The following is a 20,040-nucleotide window of genomic DNA, read 5'->3' on the forward strand; positions in this document are numbered from 1 at the left end:
TACAGAAGAAAGATGTGGCATTCTGCTTCTATAAATCCTATTGTTGTTGCTGTTAGGTGCCATGTAGTTGGTTTCAACTCATAGCAACTGCATGTGCAACAGAACACTGAACACTGACTGGTTGTGTGCCATCCTCACAATTGTTGCTTTGTTTGATCCCACTGTTTAGCCACTGTGTCAATCCATCTTGCTGAGGGTCTTCCTTTTTTACTGACTCTCTACTTTACCAAGCGTGATGTCCATCTGTAGGGACTGGTTCTGTAACCGAATGAGGGTTCTTGTCCTGTCCTATTAGCTGATAGAAATAAGATGGACGGCACACCACCAGTTGCAAGGGAAACAGAAAGTGGACATTCATTGTCTGTGCAGACAAGGAACAACGTGGGGTCTAGTGACCATAAGGCCACATGCTCCCCATCTAAGGGGCTGGGGAGCTTTTTGTTTCCAATGGCATCGGGGCTAGGTTTGGTACCCAGAACTCTGCCTTAGCCCTCCTGTGCCCATACTTGGAGGTCTGGATATTAAATTATCTTCCATTGGATGTGTGTATGGTGGGACCCCTCACTTCTAAAATGGAATCAGGTGAAATCATGGGCTGGGAAATATCTTTCTTTCCAGTAGCAATCGGGTCCAGGGTGGGTTGAAGGATATGATCTCCTCAATCTGCATGTGTTTCAAGGTATAGCTTGGGCTAGTTCAGTGGATGGAGCCACTACGTGCTGTGATTTCCTGAAAAATGTTGCTCAAAACAAGCTTGTGGTTAACAAGACACAGAAAGACGGTGGGTGGGGAGTTGGGGGGAGAGGTGTTGATTGGGGTTTTCAGTTCCTTCTGATAACATGCCCAAAGTACATGAGATGAAATCTCACTATCCTTGGTTCTAAGGAGCATTCTGGCTGTACTTCTTCCAAGACAGATTTATTTCTTTTCTGGCAGTCTATGGAATATTCAATATTCTTCACCAACATCATAATTCAAATGCATCGATTCTTCTTCAGTCTTCCTTAGTCATTGTCCTGCTTTCACAAGCACATGAGGAGATTGAAAATACTAAGACTTGGGTCAGGTGCACAGTAGTCCTCAAAGTGACATTTTTGCTTTTTAATGCTTTAAAGAGGCCTTTTGCAGCAGATTTGTCCAATGCAGTACATCCTGTAAAGATTACAGCCTTGGAAATTCTATGGGCATTTCTACTGCCCTGTAGGGTCACTGTGAGTTGGATTGACTCAAGGGCAAGGGGTTTTAATGGAAAGACCATTTTGAGTGTGAGACAGACTACTTACAGGTAGATGGTTTTAAAATAATATTCAACTTATTAAATTCGCAAATTCAAAAACTGAATTTTCCTTAGGCTTTTGAGTTCAATTTACAAATTTTGTTATTCTTCCTATAAATTTGGTTAAAAATAACCACCTTCATCTTTTCTTTTATTAATGTTTGAAGAATTTTTTCTTTCATTAAAGTTATACAAATCAAACTCCCATATATAATTGGTCCCCCATACACACTCAATTAATAAAATTATGTTAAATATTTTAAACTCATTTACACATTTACTATATTTTGATTTCTTTTTGAGGCCTTCAAATACCTACACTAAGAAGCAGAAATTTTCCAAATATTCAAACAGCTCCTGCAAATCTAATTAACCAAATTCTCTTAAATTTTTAATACTGCTTACAAATTGAGTTAATTTTCTTATATTTCTCAACTTAAAACACAAGTCTAGCATGTTGGAAACCTGTTAAATTACAATGACAGAGATTATTCCTAAAACAGCGTATGGGTTTGATTTACTATGTCATTTCCACCATATTTTTACATAAGTAATGCTCACCTTCTGAGTTTGTTTTCCGGCCGTGCCCTCCCCCTCACATATGCTGCCATGCCAATCCTCTTCCACATGCTGCTGTAAAAAATAAATTAGCATAGTGTGGTAAGGAAAATACCTGGGGTAGGGGGTGAGGGAGGCTGGCGAACAAATGCAGAAGGTATGTTATTTGTGTAAAAATATGGTAATTTAATTCTAAACCTTCCTGAGAGCATTTCTCCATTTCAGTTATGCTGAGGTTACCAATGAATACATTTGTCTATTTGTCATAATTTCAGGGTTAGAGGAATTTGAGGGATTCATATGTCCAGGGTGATTCGATCCAAGCCACAGTGGACAGGTTGGGCCTGTTGTACGGGAAAAACATCTCCAAGTTTAGTAAAGCAAAAAGAAAAGTTTTATTAGGCATATGTTCAAAAAGGTACAAGTGGGAAGTGGACAAACATGTTGCCAGAGCTATGTCTGCTTGAGTCCAAGGAAATACTACAGAGTAAGCAAGAATGGGAAAATGGACAAGCATCCTACCACAGCCATGTCTGTCCGAGTCCAAGGAACTTACAGAATAGATAAAAGTGAGAAAACGGACAAGCATGCTGCCCTGGCCATGTCTGTCCAAGTCCAAGGGAGGTTACAGAGTCATCAGTATGTATTAACATAACAAATGGGCAAAACCATGGAAAGCTTCACCTTTTCACAGATTGGCTAGAAACTGTCATCCTACATTTCTCAACAATCACTGGTACAGGTTTCAGTAACAACAGTCAGAAGGGTCTTCATTGGTCCAGCAAATTTCTACTCACTATGTTTGTTTTTTTTTTAATAGGAAAAGATAAGAGTGGAAAATCTTTTGTGTTCTGGCTTATGTGAAAGTTTCCTTAAAAGATGTTTTCCAAGATTATTCTATCTATTGTCTTTATACCTCAGGGCCGAGTTGATGTGTCCTTGTGAGTCCAGCTCCAGCTGAGTCACATTCTCTATGCTCAAGGCAGGGAATAATGACTCTAATATTACTTCCTAAATCAGGCCCTTATTAGTTGATACATCAGTAGGGTATTTTAAGTTCACACCTTTTTGATGGGATTGGTTTCAAAACTAGCATCACATGAGTTCAAATTATACCCTTACCCAGTTCTCTCATAATCCCTCCCAACTTTTTCATATAATCTCTCCCAATTTTTTCACCTGATTTAAGTAGAATCTGGCTCCACCCTGACCCAGGTGAAACTAATATCCTTGACAACTTGATTGAATTCTGCATTCCTCCATATTCATTGGCCCTGAATTCCTTTCATACTTTTGTCTGACTCTCTGGCCACAACAGGTGAATGGCACTTAGCATGACCTTCAAGGACTCCCAGGACTTGGCATCAGTCTTCTACTCCAGCCTCCTTTTACACCACTTCACTCTGTCTACCTCTAGACATACTGATCTCTTTCAGATTCTCAAAGAAGCCTAGTTTCCTTTGGATTCAGAGTCTTCACACCCACACTTTAACCTGCCTACCTCTTACATTCTTCCCATCTCAGCTTCAAAACCTCTTCCTCAGTATAACCCTCCTTGACAAGACTGAGTTCTTACTTCAATGAGTTAGAATTGACTTGGTGGCAACTAACAGTAACAACAACAGGAAACAGTAACAGTCAGGAAAGCCTTGACTGAAGACTGAGTCACACCTACCATGTAAAAAAAACCATGTAAGTGTATATTAAATATCTAACTTCCCTATTAGACTTTAAGAACCATTAGGGCTGTTTTGTTCATCATTGACACCCAACAGAGTGCTGGAACAAAGTATACTCTTAATAATACTAGATGAGTGAACAGTTTAATAAATGAATGAGCTCAACAATGAATGGCTGAATTAATGAATGAGTTCCCTAGGAGAAAAAATGAGGGCATTAATACATGTCAGACTTAGCATCATAGGATTAAATGCTCAAACAAGAAGTTGGGACAAGATACACCACAATCTCTTAGGTGTATTGAGGTAGAGGGGACATATGCTCTGAGGTAGGGAAAAAAACAAACTGAGCTAACCTGTGTTAAGCCCCCAGCAAGAGTTTATGTGATTACTATTTATCAGACTCTATGCTGGGGGCTTAACACAGGTTAGCTCAGGAGCTCCTTTCTCACAACCTTATTTGTAAGATAGGTATATAGATGTGGAAACAGAATTTCTGAAAGGCTGAGTAAATCATCCCTGTTCTCACCACTAGACAGGGAAGGAGCCCATTAAAACCCATTGTCCTACAGTCTATTCTGACTTGTAGCGACCCTATAAGACAGAGTAGAACTGTCCCATAGCGTTTCCAAGACAGAAGCAGACTGCTACGTCTTCTTCCCCGTGGAGTGGCTGGTGGGTTCAAACTGCTGACATTTTGGTTAGGGGCCGGAGTGCTTAGCCACTGTGCCACCAGGGCTCAAAGGAAAGAGCAAGGACTCAATATCTGTCTGATCCTGTTCTTTCATTACACCATAATACCTCAATGTTTGAATTCATTTATTTCTTCAACAAATATTTAATGTTTATTATATGTCAGGCCAGTGCTAGACATTGAAGGTACTAAGATGAAATTAAATGTACTTGCCTTTTTAGGAGCTCACTGTTCTTAGAGAAACAAACATAAAAACAATGAATAACTATATCATTACTCATTTACTCATTAAACATATTTATTCAGTATCTAGCTTATGTCAGGCACTGGGCATACAATGGGAAGTCAAACAGGTATTGACCTGCCCTCTTGGAGCTTAGAGTCTAATGGAGGAGACAGTGACTGATCAAAGCCTCACAGAAGTTACTATAAAACCAAAATTGTGAAAGGGTTCTGACATCAGAGTACATGGTGCTTCGTGAGTGTATGGTGGATGGTGGATGATGGGAAGATTTGCCCTAGTCAGGTATGTCAGGGAAGAGGAAGTAGCACCTGAGTTAATGAGGTGATGAGTTGAGGAGAGGGGGCTTCAGGCAGATTGCAGTAAACATAAATACCTGTGGCAGGAAGGGATATGACATATTCAAGAAACCAAAGCAAGGCCAGTGTGCCTGGAACGGAGACAGCAAGATAAGGATGGACCAGCAGGTAGTGGCTAGACTGCGAAGGCTTTGATGTCTTTTTCCAGTGAGTTATGGGAAGCCATTGAAGCCGTTTAAACAGAAGAGTGACACTGTTGGATCTGTATTTTGAAACATTTTCTCTGATAAATAGTATGATAAACAGATGGGTGAGAGGGGACAAACCAAGTTTGGGGGTGCAAGGAGAGCAGTGAGGGGCCTATTGTGTAGTCCAGACAAAAATGAGGTTAGCTTTCACATGCATATGAGGCGATTAAAAATACCATGGCTTGGGTCATGTGCATCTTAGTCTTCAAGGTGACATCTTTGCTTTTCAACACATGAAAGAGATCTTTCACAGCAGATTTGCTCAGTGCTATGCATCTTTTGATTTCTTGATTGCTGCTTCCATGGGGGTTGATTGTGGATCCAAGTAAAATGAAATTCTTGACAACATCAAACAGTATTACCTATACAATAAAAATGATTTTTTAAATCTTTTTTTTTTTTTTAATTATTTGCTAGTCTGAAGTATGAAAGATAAATTTCAGGTCACCTGAGAGATTGTGGAAGCAATGACGGTCATGTGCTTGATGATTGTATTTAGCCAGGGGAGTGAGTAAAAACTAGCAAGTAAGATAAAAACAAGTACAAAATAACAGAGCAATGACCTAGTAGTCTATGTTCTGAGACAACAAGGTCAGGAGGAAGTTGCAGGGGAGCTTCCTGAAAGGGATCTGTTTTCAGATGTGGGCTGAAGTGTGTGACTGATGTGATGGCAAAGGAGGAAGAAAGAGCCTGTGAAATTGACCAAGCAGAGGGCTCATGGTAAGACCCAGCACAGCATGGACACAGGACAGCAAGTTGATTGACTTTGTTGAGTAGAAACTGAGCTGAAAATATGGCCCTCAACATATGCACACATGTTTACTCCTTAGAGAGGTATCCACACAGACATTTGGATACAAATACACATATTACATGTTAGTGTCTGTGGGTAGATGCGATTACAGATGATGGACTAAAGAAGTCATTGTTTTGTAGTCTCAATTGGGTGAGTATTGTTTGCCTGAGAAAGTTGTATTTACTCCACTTATCTGTACATAAAACCCAGTGAAAGTGGCCCGTAACAATTGATTTTAGGTCTGTAATGAGACAACACTTCTTTCCTGGGACTGCTGCAAGACTCATTTGCTAGGTGCACCTAGTGGTGGCCAATATGTGTGATCAAGGAAACTAGTGACATCGCCAAGTCCTTATGTGCTTATCAAAGTTCTTATGGTCTTATCAGAACATAGGCTACTAGTGATATTGTCAAAGTTCCTATGATATTTGATCAAGAAAGAAATGAATTCTCTTTACTAAGCAACAATATTTCATTGACCTTTTCCAACCAAGCATAGGAAAATTCCACCTGCCTTTGGGCACGTATATCGACTCAATGGCACTGGGTTTGGGAATGTATGGAGAAGTCTGTTAAGGTGACCTGTTTCCAGGTTTCCCATCGGAACCTACAGATACTCATAGAATCTACAAAATACCATGTAATTTAAGATTTCTTAAAAAAAAAAAAAAAAAGCTGCTACACCAATGATGTGTAAGGTAGCTGCAAAGTATTAATGAGTGTCAGCATAAACCATTTTCGTCAGAGTTTGCTTTTTCTGGAGAAAATAAACAAGAATCTACATGAGAGTATTGAGCGAATTGATCTGATAGTGGTGAACTACAAGGGATGGAGCCTTTGTAGTGTTGATGGTGAACTACAAGGGATATCTGTCAGTATTTTCAAAGAAAAAATAAATTAAAATACAACCACTTCAGGAGGTAGCATATGATCAGGAACTGTTGGTACTGAAGGAAGATGTCCAAGCTGCACTGAAGGCGTTGGCAAAAAACAAGGTTCCAGGAATTGACGGAATACCAATTGACATGTTTAAACAAATGAATGCAGGGCTAGAAGTGCTCACTCATCTATGTTAAGAAATTTGGAAGACAGCTACCTGGCCAACTGACTGGAAGAGATCTGTATTTATGCCTATTCCCAAGAAAGATGATCCAACGGAATGTGGAAATTATTGAACAATATTATTAATATCACATGCAAGTAAAATTTTTTTGATCATTCAAAAGTGGCTGCAGCAGTATAGTGACAGGGAACTGCGAGAAATTCAAACTGGATTCAGAAGAGGATACAGAACAAGGGATATCATTGCTGATATCAGATGGATCCTGGCTGAAAGCAGAAAATACCAGAAAGGTGTTAAGAAAGGTGTTTACCTGTGTTATTGCAAAGGTATTTGACTGTGTGGATCGTAATAAATTATGGGTAACATTGTGAAGAATGGGAATTCCAGAACACTTAATTGTGCTCTTGAGGAACTGTAAGTAGATCAAGAGGCTGTCATTCAAACAGAATAAGGGGATACTGAGTGGTTTAAAGTCAGGAAAGGTGTGCGTCAGGGTTGTATTCTTTCACTATACTTGTTCAATCTGTATGCCGAACAAATAATCCAAGAAGCTGGACTATATGAAGAAGGACAGGGCATCAGGATTGGAGGAAGGCTCATTAAGAACCTGCGTTATGGAGATGACACAACTTTGCTTGCTGAAGAGGACTTGAGGTACTTACTGATGAAGACCAAAGACCACAGCCTTCAGTATGGATTGCACCTCAGCATAAAGAAAACAAAAGATCCTCACAACTGGACCAATAAGCAACATCATGATAAACGGAGAAAAGATTGAAGTTGTCAAGGATTTCATTTTACTTGGATCTATAATCAATGCCCATGGATGCATAGTCAAGAAATCAAAAGACACATTGCATCAGGCAAATCTGCTGCAAAAGACCTCTTTAAAGTGTTGAAGAGCAAAGATGTCACCTCGAAGACTAAGGTGCACCTGACCCAAGCCATGGTGTTTTCAGTCACCTCATATCCATGTGAAAGCTGGATGATGAATAAGGAAGACCAAAGAATTGACACCTTTGAATTATGGTGTTGGTGAAGAATATTGAATATACAAGGACTTCTGGAAGAATGAATAAATCTGTCTTGGAAGAAGTACAGCCAGAATGCTCCTTAGAAGCAAGGATGGTGAGACTATGTCTCATGTACTTTGGACATGTTATCGGTAGGGATCAGTTCCTGGAGAAGGACATCATGCTTGGTAAAGTAGAGGGCCGAAAAAAGGAAGAAACTCCTCAATAGGATGAATTGACACAGTGACTGCAAGGATGGGCTCAAGCATAGCAACAATTGTGAGGATGGTGCAAGACTGGGTAGTGTTTGGTTCTGTTGTACATAGGGTCACTGTGAGTCAGAACTGACTTAACAGCACCTAACAGCAACAACGACAATATGTCTGTATATATTAAATATGAAAGGAGGAGGCGGGGCCAAGATGGCGGACTAGGTAGACGCTACCTCGGATCCCTCTTGCAACAAAGACTCAGAAAAACAAGTGTATCGATCACATACATAACAATCTACGAACCCTGAACAACAAAGACAGATTTATAGATGGAGAACGAACAAATATGGGGGAGCAGCGACTGTTTTTGGAGCCTGGAGCCAGAGTCCCAGTCAGGTAACCTTGGCGCCGGGCTTAGGTCTGGGCCCAGGGGAGCTGAACTCAAAAATCTTTTGACTGCGCAAACAAGGGGCCCAGCCCTACCACCCTGAACTGACCCCCGGAGGGGGCCCAGCATGTCCGCGTGGGCGGCGTGGCGACACGGCTGGTGGGAGAAGTCCCTGGGAGGCAGCGACTGATTTTGGAGCCGGGAGTGCAGCGTCCCAGCAGGGGAACCTTGATGCTGGGCTTTGGACTGGCAGTGGAGGATCTGACCGCGGCTTCAGAGGGCCAGACCCGCAGGGGCAATCTCCACACAGCCAGCACACATAGGCGACACGCCCCTTGGGAAACTCAGATAAAATAGTCATTCCAAGCAAGACAAGCAACTTTGGCTATATTCCGAGGTGCTACTCTCCTATTTCTCTGAACCCTCCCCCACCCTTCCCAGGTGGTTTCATTAACATTGGAATTTCCTGAGCCAGAGGGAGAACGGCTCTGGCTCCGCAGCGGCTTTGCTTTTCCCCTTTTTATTTTTTTGGTCTTTTCCTAACCCCATTCTTCCGGCCTGAGAGAAGGAACCACAAAAAACCCAGGGACCAAAAATCCATCCCTAATTGGACTAAAAACACAGAACCAGCTACAGCCAAGGACATATGATCCAAATCTCGGGCTTTCATCCTTACAGGGAACAAGGTGGCGGTTATAATCCAAAGGCAGTTCTGATAGGGATCTGACTGCATTTTTTTTTAGTGGATTTTCTGGAAAAACAAGTTTCCCAGGTCTGATATCTCTGCTTATTCAACAGAGCCCTAACTGACCCACAACAGGGAACTGAGGGCTGAAGCTCCCCCCAGACCACCTAGCCTCTTGCCTTAGGGGTCTAAGAAAGGTGACACCTACCAATCAGTAGAGGTACTTGCATTGGGGGCCTAAGGTACAGCTGCAGTGCCCTCCCACCAAGGTGCTATAGGAATAGAGACACACCTACCTCACTGACTCTTGGGGGAAGCCTGTCAGCATCCTGCCCCGTCCCTGGAGGGTGAACCCCAGCTTCTAATAGAATCTGGTGCACACAACTATCACCACTACTTCTCGAGGTGCATAGGTGTTGGGGTGCAGCACACACTTGATGACCCAAAATCAGATTCTACTCAAGAATAGTGAATAGACTTAGGCATATATATCTGGCAACAGCCCAAACCAGCTGGTAATAGGTCATAAGTAAGTCAAGGGCTACAACAAACAAGACAACACAATCTAGTAGCCCATCCATGTATATTGAAAGAAAACAAAACAAGATAAGACTCAGTGAGCAATTATAGAATAAACCACTACTATATCTTAGTGATGGCTCGGAGACAGCAGTCGATATCAAACCACATACAGAAGCAGACCATGACAGCTTCTACAACCCCCCAAACAAAAGAATCAAAATCTTTCCCAAATGAAGATACAATCCTGGAATTATCAGATACAGAATATAAAAAACTAATTTACAGAATGCTTCAAGACATCACAAATGAAATAAGGCAAACTGCAGAAAAAGCCAAGGGACACACTGATAAAAGAGTTGAAGAACTCAAAAAGATTATTCAAGAACATAGTGGAAAAATTAATAAGTTGCAAGAATCCATAGAGAGACAGCATGTAGAAATCCAAAAGATTAACAATAAAATTACAGAATTAGACAATGCAATAGGAAGTCAGAGGAGCAGACTCGAGCAATTAGAATGCAGACTGGGACATCTGGAGGACCAGGGAATTAACACCAACATAGCTGAAAAAAAATCAGATAAAAGAATTTAAAAAAATGAAGAAACTCTAAGAATCATGTGGGACTCTATCAAGAAGGATAACTTGAGGGTGATTGGAGTCCCAGAACAGGGAGAGAGGACAGAAAACACAGAGAAAATAGTTGAAGATCTCCTGACAGAAAACTTCCCTGACATCATGAAAGACGAAAGGATATCTATCCAAGATGCTCATCGAACCCCATTTAAGATTGATCCAAAAAGAAAAACACCAAGACACATTATCATCAAACTTGCCAAAACCAAAGATAAAGAGAAAATTTTAAAAGCAGCCAGGGAGAAAAGAAAGGTCTCCTTCAAGGGAGAATCAATAAGAATAAGTTCAGACTACTCAGCAGAAACCATGCAGGCAAGAAGGCAATGGGATGACATATACAGAGCACTGAAGGAGAAAAACTGCCAGCCAAGGATCATATATCCAGCAAAACTCTCTCTGAAATATGAAGGCAAAATTAAGATATTTACAGATAAACACAAGTTTAGAGAATTTGCAAAAACCAAACCAAAGCTACAAGAAATACTAAAGGATATTGTTTGGTCAGAAAACCAATAATATCAGATACCAGCACAACACAAGGTCACAAAACAGGACATCCTGATATCAACTCAAATAGGGAAATCACAAAAACAAATTAAGATTAATTAAAAAAAAAAAAAGCTCAAAACAGGGCATCATTGAAGTCAATATGTAAAAGATCACAGTAATCAAAAAGAGGGACTAAATACAGGTGGCATAGAACTGCCATATGAAGAGTGATACAAGGCGATATAGAACAATACAAGTTAGGTTTTTACTTAGAAAAATAGGGGTAAATATTAAGGTAACCACAAAGAGGTATAACAACTCCATAACTCAAGATAAAAGCCAAGAAAAACGTAACGACTCAACGAACATAAAGTCAAACACTACGAAAATGAGGATCTCACAATTTACTAAGAAAAACGACTCAGCACAAAAAAGTAAGTGGAAAAATGAAATTGTCAACAACACACATAAAAAGGCATCAAAATGACAACACTAAACACTTATTTATCTATAATTACGCTGAATGTAAATGGACTAAATGCACTAATAAAGAGACAGAGAGTCTCGGACTGGATAAAGAAACACGATCCGTCTATATGCTGCCTACAAGAGACACACCTTAGACTTAGAGACACAAACAAACTAAAACTCAAAGGATGGAAAAAAATATATCAAGCAAACAATAAGCAAAAAAGAAGAGGAGTAGCAATATTAATTTCTGACAAAATAGACTTTAGACTTAAATCCACCACAAAGGATAAAGAAGGACACTACATAATGATAAAAGGGACGATTGATCAGGAAGACATAACCATATTAAATATTTACGCACCCAATGACAGGGCTGCAAGATACATAAATCAAATTTTAACAGAATTGAAAAGTGAGATAGACACCTCCACAATTACAGTAGGAGACTTCAACACACCGCTTTTGGAGGACAGGACATCCAGTAAGAAGCTCAATAGAGACACGGAAGATCTAATTACAACAATCAACCAACTTGACCTTATTGACTTATACAGAACTCTCCACCCAACTGCTGCAAAGTATACTTATTTTTCTAGCGCACATGGAACATTCTCTAGAATAGACCACATATTAGGTCATAAAACAAACCTTTGCAGAGTCCAAAACATTGAAATATTACAAAGCATCTTCTCAGACCACAAGGCAATAAAACTAGAAATGAATAACAGAAAAACTAGGGAAAAGAAATCAAATACTTGGAAAATGAACAATACCCTCCTGAAAAAAGACTGGGTTATAGAAGACATCAAGAAGGGAATAAGGAAATTCATAGAATGCAACGAGAATGAAAATAGTTCCTATCAAAACCTCTGGGACACAGCAAAAGCAGTGCTCAGAAGCCAATTTATATCGATAAATGCACACATACAAAAAGAAGAAAGAGCCAAAATCAGAGAACTGTCCCTACAACTTGAACAAATAGAAAGTGAGCAACAAAAGAATCCATCAGGCACCAGAAGAAAACAAATAATAAAAATTAGAGCTGAACTAAATGTATTAAAAAATTAGAGAACAGAAAAACAATTGAAAGAATTAACAAAGCCAAAAGCTGGTTCTTTGAAAAAATTAACAAAATTGATAAACCATTGGCTAGACTGACTAAAGAAATACAGGAAAGGAAACAAATAACCAGAATAAGAAACGAGAAGGGCCACATCACAACAGACCCAACTGAAATTAAATGAATCATATCAGATTATTATGAAAAATTGTACTCTAACAAATTTGCAAACCTAGAAGAAATGGATGAATTCCTGGAAAAACACTACCTACCTAAACTAACACATTCAGAAGTAGAACAACTAAATAGACCCATAACAAAAAAAGAGATTGAAATGGTAATCAAAAAACTCCCAACAAAAAAAAGCCCTGGCCCGGACGGCTTCACTGCAGAGTTCTACCAAACTTTCAGAGAAGAGTTAACACCACTACTACTAAAGGTATTTCAAAGCATAGAAAATGACGGAATACTACCCAACTCATTCTATGAAGCCACCATCTCCCTGATACCAAAACCAGGTAAAGACATTACAAAGAAAGAAAATTACAGACCTATATCCCTCATGAACATAGATGCAAAAATCCTCAACAAAATTCTAGCCAATAGAATTCAACAACATATCAAAAGAAGAATTCAACAACATATCAAAAGAATAATTCAACACGACCAAGTGGGATTTATAGCAGGTATGCAAGGCTGGTTTAATATGAGAAAAACCATTAATGTAATCCACCACATAAATAAAACAAAAGACAAAAACCACATGATCTTGTCAATTGATGCAGAAAAGGCATTTGACAAAGTCCAACACCCATTTATGATAAAAACTCTCAGCAAAATAGGAATTGAAGCAAAATTCCTCAACATAATAAAGGGCATCTATGCAAAGCCAACAGCCAACATCACTCTAAATGGAGAGAACCTGAAAGCATTTCCCTTGAGAACGGGAACCAGACAAGGATGCCCTTTATCACCGCTCTTATTCGACATTGTGCTAGAAGTCCCAGCCAGAGCAATTAGGCTAGACAAAGAAATAAAGGGCATCCGGATTGGCAAGGAGGAAGTAAAATTATCTCTATTTGCAGATGACATGATCTTATACACAGAAAACCCTAAGGAATCCTCCAGAAAACTACTGAAACTAATAGAAGAGTTTGGCAGAGTCTCAGGTTATAAAATAAACATACAAAAATCACTTGGATTCCTCTACATCAACAAAAAGAACACCGAAGAGGAAATAACCAAATCAATACCATTCACAGTAGCCCCCAAGAAGATAAAATACTTAGGAATAAATCTTACCAAGGATGTAAAAGACCTATACAAAGAAAACTACAAAGCTCTACTACAAGAAATTAAAAAGGACCTACTTAAGTGGAAAAACATACCTTGCTCATGGATAGGAAGACTTAACATAGTAAAAATGTCTATTCTACCAAAAGCCAGCTATACATACAATGCACTTCCGATCCAAATTCCAATGTCATTTCTTAAGGTGATAGAGAAACAAATCACCAACTTCATGTGGAAGGGAAAGAAGCCTCGGATAACCAAAGCATTACTGAAAAAGAAGAAAGTGGGAGGCCTCACTCTACCTGATTTCAGAACCTATTATACAGCCACAGTAGTCAAAACAGCCTGGTATTGGTACAACAACAGACACATAGACCAGTGGAACAGAACTGAGAACCCAGATATAAATCCATCCACATATGAGCAGCTGATATTTGACAAAGGCCCAATGTCAGTTAATTGGGGAAAAGGTAGTCTTTTTAACAAATGGTGCTGGCATAACTGGATATCCATTTGCAAAAAAATGAAACAGGACCCATACCTCACACCAAACACAAAAACTAACTCCAAGTGGATCAAAGACCTAAACATAAAGACTAAAACGATAAAGATCATGGAAGAAAAAATAGGGACAACCTTAGGAGCCCTAATACAAGGCATAAACAGAATACAAAACATTACCAAAAATGACGAAGAGAAACCAGATAACTGGGAGGTCCTAAAAATCAAACACCTATGCTCCTCTAAAGACTTCACCAACAGAGTAAAAAGACCACCTACAGACTGGGAAAGAATTTTCAGGTATGACATCTCCGATCAGCGCCTGATCTCTAAAATCTATATGATTCTGTCAAAACTCAAGCACAAAAAGACAAACAACCCAATCAAGAAGTGGGCAAAGGATATGAACACACGCTTCACTGAAGAATATATTCAGGCAGCTAACAGATACATGAGAAAATGCTCTCGATCATTAGCCACTAGAGAAATGCAGATTAAAACTACGATGAGATTCCATTTCACTCCAACAAAGCTGGCATTAATCCAAAACACACAAAATAGTAAATGTTGGAGAGGCTGAGGAGAGATTGGAACTCTTATACACTGCTGGAGGGAATGTAAAATGGTACAACCACTTTGGAAATCTATCTGGCGTTATCTTAAACAGTTAGGAATAGAACTACCATACAACCCAGAAATCCCACTCCTGGCAATATACCCTAGAGAAATAAGAGCCTTTACACGAACAGATATATGCACAGCCATGTTTATTGCAGCTCTGTTTACAATAGCAAAAAGCTGGAAGCAACCAAGGTGTCCATCAACGGCTGAGTGGGTAAATAAATTGTGGTATATTCACACAATGGAATACTACGCATCGTTAAAGAACAGTGACGAATCTGTGAAACATTTCATAACATGGAGGAACCTGGAAGGCATTATGCTGAGCGAAATTAGTCAGAGGCAAAAGGACAAATATTGTATAAGACCACTGTTATAAGATCTTGAGAAATAGTATAAACTGAGAAGAACACATACTTTTGTGGTTACGAGGGGGGGAGGGAGGGAGGGAGGGAGAGGGTTTTTTACTGATTAATTGGTAGATAAGAACTGCTTTAGGTGAAGGGAAAGACAACACTCAATACATGGAAGGTCAGCTCAATTGGACTGGACCAAAAGCAAAGAAGTTTCCGGGATAAAATGAATGCTTCAAAGGTCAGCGGAGCAAGGGCGGGGGTCTGGGGAACATGGTTTGTGGGGACTCCTAAGTCAATTGGCAAAATAATTCTATTATGAAATCATTCTGCATCCCACTTTGAAATGTGGCGTCTGGGGTCTTAAATGCTAACAAGAGGCCATCTAAGAAACATCAGTTGGTCTCAACCCACCTGGAGCAAAGGAGAATGAAGAACACCAAGGTCACACGACAACTACGAGCCCAAGAGACAGAAAGGGCCACATGAACCAGAGACCTACATTATCCTGAGACCAGAAGAACTAGTTGGTGCCCGGCCACAACCGATGACTGCCCTGACAGGGAGCACAATAGAGAACCCCTGAGGGAGCAGGAGATCATTGGGATGCAGACCCCAAATTCTCATAAAAAGACCATACTTAATGGTCTGGATGTGACTAGAGGAATCCCAGCGGTCATGGTCCCCAAACCTTCTGTTGGCACAGGACAGGAACCATCCCCGAAGACAACTCATCAGACATGAAAGGGACTGGACAATGGGTTGGAGAGAGATGCTGATGAAGAGTGAGCTAATTATATCAGGTGGCCACTTGAGACTGTGTTGGCATCTCCTGTCTGGAGGGGGGATGGGAGGATAGAGAGAGTTGGAAGCTGGCAAAATTGTCACGAAAGGAGAGACTGGAAGGGCTGACTCATTAGGGGGAGAGCAAGTGGGAGTAAGGAGTAAGATGTATATAAACTTATATGTGACAGTCTGACTTGAATTGTAAACGTTCACTTGAAGCTCTATAAAAGTTAATAAAAATATATATATATATGAAAGGAAACCTAGTGGAACAGTGGTTAAGTGCTCAGCCATTAACTGAAAGGTCAGGGGTTTGAACCCACCAGCTGCTCTGCAGGAGAAAGACGTGGCATTCTGCTTCTGTAAAGATTAGAGCCTTGAAAACCCTAGGCAGCAGCTCTACTTTGTCCTGTAGAGTTGCCAAGTGGGAGTTAACTCAATCGGTCTGTTTGTTTTTGTAACCTTTGGGGCTGTGATTAAAAAAATATATATGAAAATGTGCGTAGACAACCGAAGGAGGAATGGACTGTAGAGAGCGGTTGCTGCCGAGCTGATTCCAACTAGAATACACAAAAAGAAGGAAAATGTTTACAGCAAATACAACCAAAATTTTAATGTTTTTATTAAATAAAATTAATAAAAAAAATAGCAAGATGTCAGTGGGTAAATGAACTAAAGACGGGAGCAAAAAAAAAAAAAAAAGACAGGAGCATACAATTCCTAAAAGAAATATTATAAGTGATCAATCAAATGTATGAAAAAGGTCAGTGTCACTATTGCTCAAGGAAATGCAAACTGAAATATTTTTTGATAATTAAATTAGCAAAAATTTGATGACATTATTGAGTAATAATGGAGGGTGTAGGGAAACTATGTACTTATATATTCTATACAAAACTGTATATAAAACTGTCCAACTAATTTGGAAAGTAAGTGGCAATATGTATCAAGAGCCATAAAATTATTCATATCATTAAAAACCTAGTAATAGCAATTTCAGATATTTAGGAAGTAGCCTCAAACATTAAAAAGCTATATAAGTGAAGTTCATTACCAAGTAATTTATAATAGCAAGGAAAAAAATGTAATGCTGAGAAAAATACCCATTAATAGAGAAATTGTTAAGTAAATTAGGATATACTCATGGCATGGAAAATTGTGCGGTCATTAAAATATTATGGTTATGTTGCCAAATTGAAAAATATTTTAAGTGAACAAAGTAGTCAACAATAGTATATGTACAGTATAATAATAACTGTAAAATTACACATTTGAAAAATAAACTAAATTAAGATAGTAATTGTATGATGGTGGTAGGGTTTTGGGGTTATGAATGATTTCCGTGCCTTCTAGTTTTAAACCATTCATTGTGTTTAAAATTATAATTTTTAAAACAGTCTAGGCAAGAACTTATAAGGGCCTGGAAATGGAGTCAGAATAACGAAACAGGCATGGATTGGAAGGTTAGGAGGAGGTCAAATGGATAATATCTGGCACCTTGATTATGTGTAGGCTGCAGGAGAAGGTGGCGTCAAATATAGTCAGAGACTTCCCATCCTGAGTGACTTGAAGGATCTGATTCTATGATCAAATATAAGGAATAGGGATGGTCAACTAGAGGAAGGGAAGAGCATGGATTCCATCTCAGACACATTCAGTCTGAAGGACTAGTTGGACTTCCTGATCCAGCAGACTACTGGAAAAGGGAGAAGTCAAAGAGAAAAGGTGTGATACTCATTCTCGCAAAAGTGAGCTGCTGAATTCCTGCAATGGGATGAGCTTACCAAAGAAAGGTGAGTGGAGAGAAAAAGGCAGATGACAGGACCCTGGGAAATACCTCAGTTAGGGATAAAAGTAACAACAAGGAGGGACAGAGGAACAAACACAAGATTCATAAGATTTAAAGAGCTGGGTCCAAGTCTCAGCTTCATCAGTCAGACTAAGTGCAGTAGCCAATTACATGGGTGAGCCCCAGTGGACCATGTCCCTCCCCACCACAGTTCCTGAATCTAGTCTAGATCTGTGACTCACTTTAACCATAAAGATGCAGTGGAACTGATAGTGTGCCAGTTACAGACTTAAATCTTGAGAAGGATCTGCTCTTAGGAGTGCCCTGAACCACAGCGTAAGAAGTCCAATTACCCTGCTGGAAAGCCCATTTACGGAGAGAAGGGCTCTGAGACTACATGGAGAGAGAGACCCAGCCATCCCAGCAGCCCAGCTGAGCCCAGCCTTTTAGCGGTCCCCAGCAAGGTGCCAGATATACGAGTGAGTCATTAAGACATTCCAGCCCCAGCCAACACCTGACTGCAGCTTCCTTAGAAATCCCAAGTGAGGCCAGCAAAAGAACTGTCCAGCTGAGCCCCAGTCCACCCATAGAAACGTTTGAAATAATAAATTGGTAGTTGTTTCAGATCACTAAGTTTCAGGTGCTTTGTTATGTAGCGTTAGATAACTGAAACCACAAGTTAATTAATAGCTTACCCTACCTTCAGCTTCCTTGCCTGCTAAGCTGAATAATAACGATATCATCCTAATAGCAGGTTTGCCATAAGATTCAAAGGAGATAGTGGCAGAGAACAGTGAATGACATACCTCTGAGGTCTGGAGGGAGTGGCTTGAAGCAGCCTGCTAAATCTATGCTATTTCTTAGAAGTCTTGTGGCTTAATATTCAGTATTACAGTGTTTTGCGTTCTCTGTAACATGTCCCTATCACTATTTTTTAAAATGTATTTTCTCCAACTAGGCACTCCGTGGTTATCCTGTGTGTTCACATCCTCCTACTGCACACTCATGAAGCCTTGGGGTCTTGAATACTCAGTTTGAAAGATATTGGTGCATGAAATCTGCAAATGTGTAATAAAGGAGAACCACTGATGAGAGGAAACAAACAAGGACTGGTCAAGAAAGTCAGAGGAAAACAAAGAAATCACCAAATGGTGGTGGTTTAACAGTGAAATGCTGCCAACAAAGCTGTTGAATTTGGTGACTGGCAAGTCACTGGTTTTTAAGACAATGATGTCTTTGGTGAGGAGTCAGGAGCTAGGGGAAGAATGAAAGTAGACAGGGTCAGCTCTTTGAGGGCACTGGGAGAAAAAGGAAGGCAACCGCTAAGATTTAATTTCTTTAAGATTTGCTTCGTTAGGTTTTGTTTTAGAGGAGAATACCGCACATGCTTTTTAATGACCGCAAAAAACCAAGAGTAAGGTTGAAGCATACAAGAGACTGCTGATAATACAAGAAATGGGATTCAAGAAGAGCAAAGGGTGGGGGAAGATGCAGAGAAAATTTAAAGTGGGAGGGAGAGTAGTGAAAGTTCATGCTACGCAGCTTCAGTCCGTTGGGACACCAAGCCACCTGAAGAGAAGGGAGAGCTGGAGGCTTGAACAGGTGGAACAGATTTAGTATGTTGGAAGAGTGATAGAGGGCATCAGTTGGTAAGTAAAAGCCCAAACAGCAGTGGAAGCCCGGCTTAGGGTGGACAATATGAATTTATTGTGGCATCAATCATTGACCTCATTCAATAACTTTCTAGAATATCTAGTAGACTATGAGAGACAGGGAGGGAGACAGAGCAGAGCAGAGCAGAGCAAAGATTGGGTGTTTCCCAGCAAAAGGGATGGAAACGACAGGTAAGTCAGGAGGAAATGTCAGAGAAGGAATACCCATGCTACCAAAGCATTGATGTAGTGGTGTCACTAGGGAGTATGGGGGGTGTGAACCATACCAGGTGGCACTCTTAGAGGTGGTGACACCAAAATGACTGTCTATAAAGTTTCTGTGCAATGTTTCAGCAGAAATGTATTATTTTTTATAAAAATATCCCTGAGTTAATTATAACAACAAAAAAAATTTTTGTAAGCCCAGCTTATATGTATCAATATATCTACAAGGCTAAATTTCCTGTGCTAATTTACTTTTTTTGAACCTTCTAATGTACTCTGGTGGGGTAGTGGTTAAGTGCTACAGCTGCTAACAAAAAGGTCAGCAGTCTGAATTCACCAGGCGCTCCTTGGAAACTCTACGGGGCAGTTCTACTCTGTCCTATAGGGTCGCTATGAGTCGGAATTGACTCGATGGCAATGGGTTTGGTTATTCTGGTTTTAATGTGCTGTGGTCAGAGCTGTCACTATCACCGAATTACAATGACACTTCAA

The sequence above is a fragment of the Loxodonta africana genome, chromosome 10 (genome assembly GCF_030014295.1).
Source record: "Loxodonta africana isolate mLoxAfr1 chromosome 10, mLoxAfr1.hap2, whole genome shotgun sequence".
In the NCBI taxonomy this organism is placed as follows: domain Eukaryota; kingdom Metazoa; phylum Chordata; class Mammalia; order Proboscidea; family Elephantidae; genus Loxodonta; species Loxodonta africana.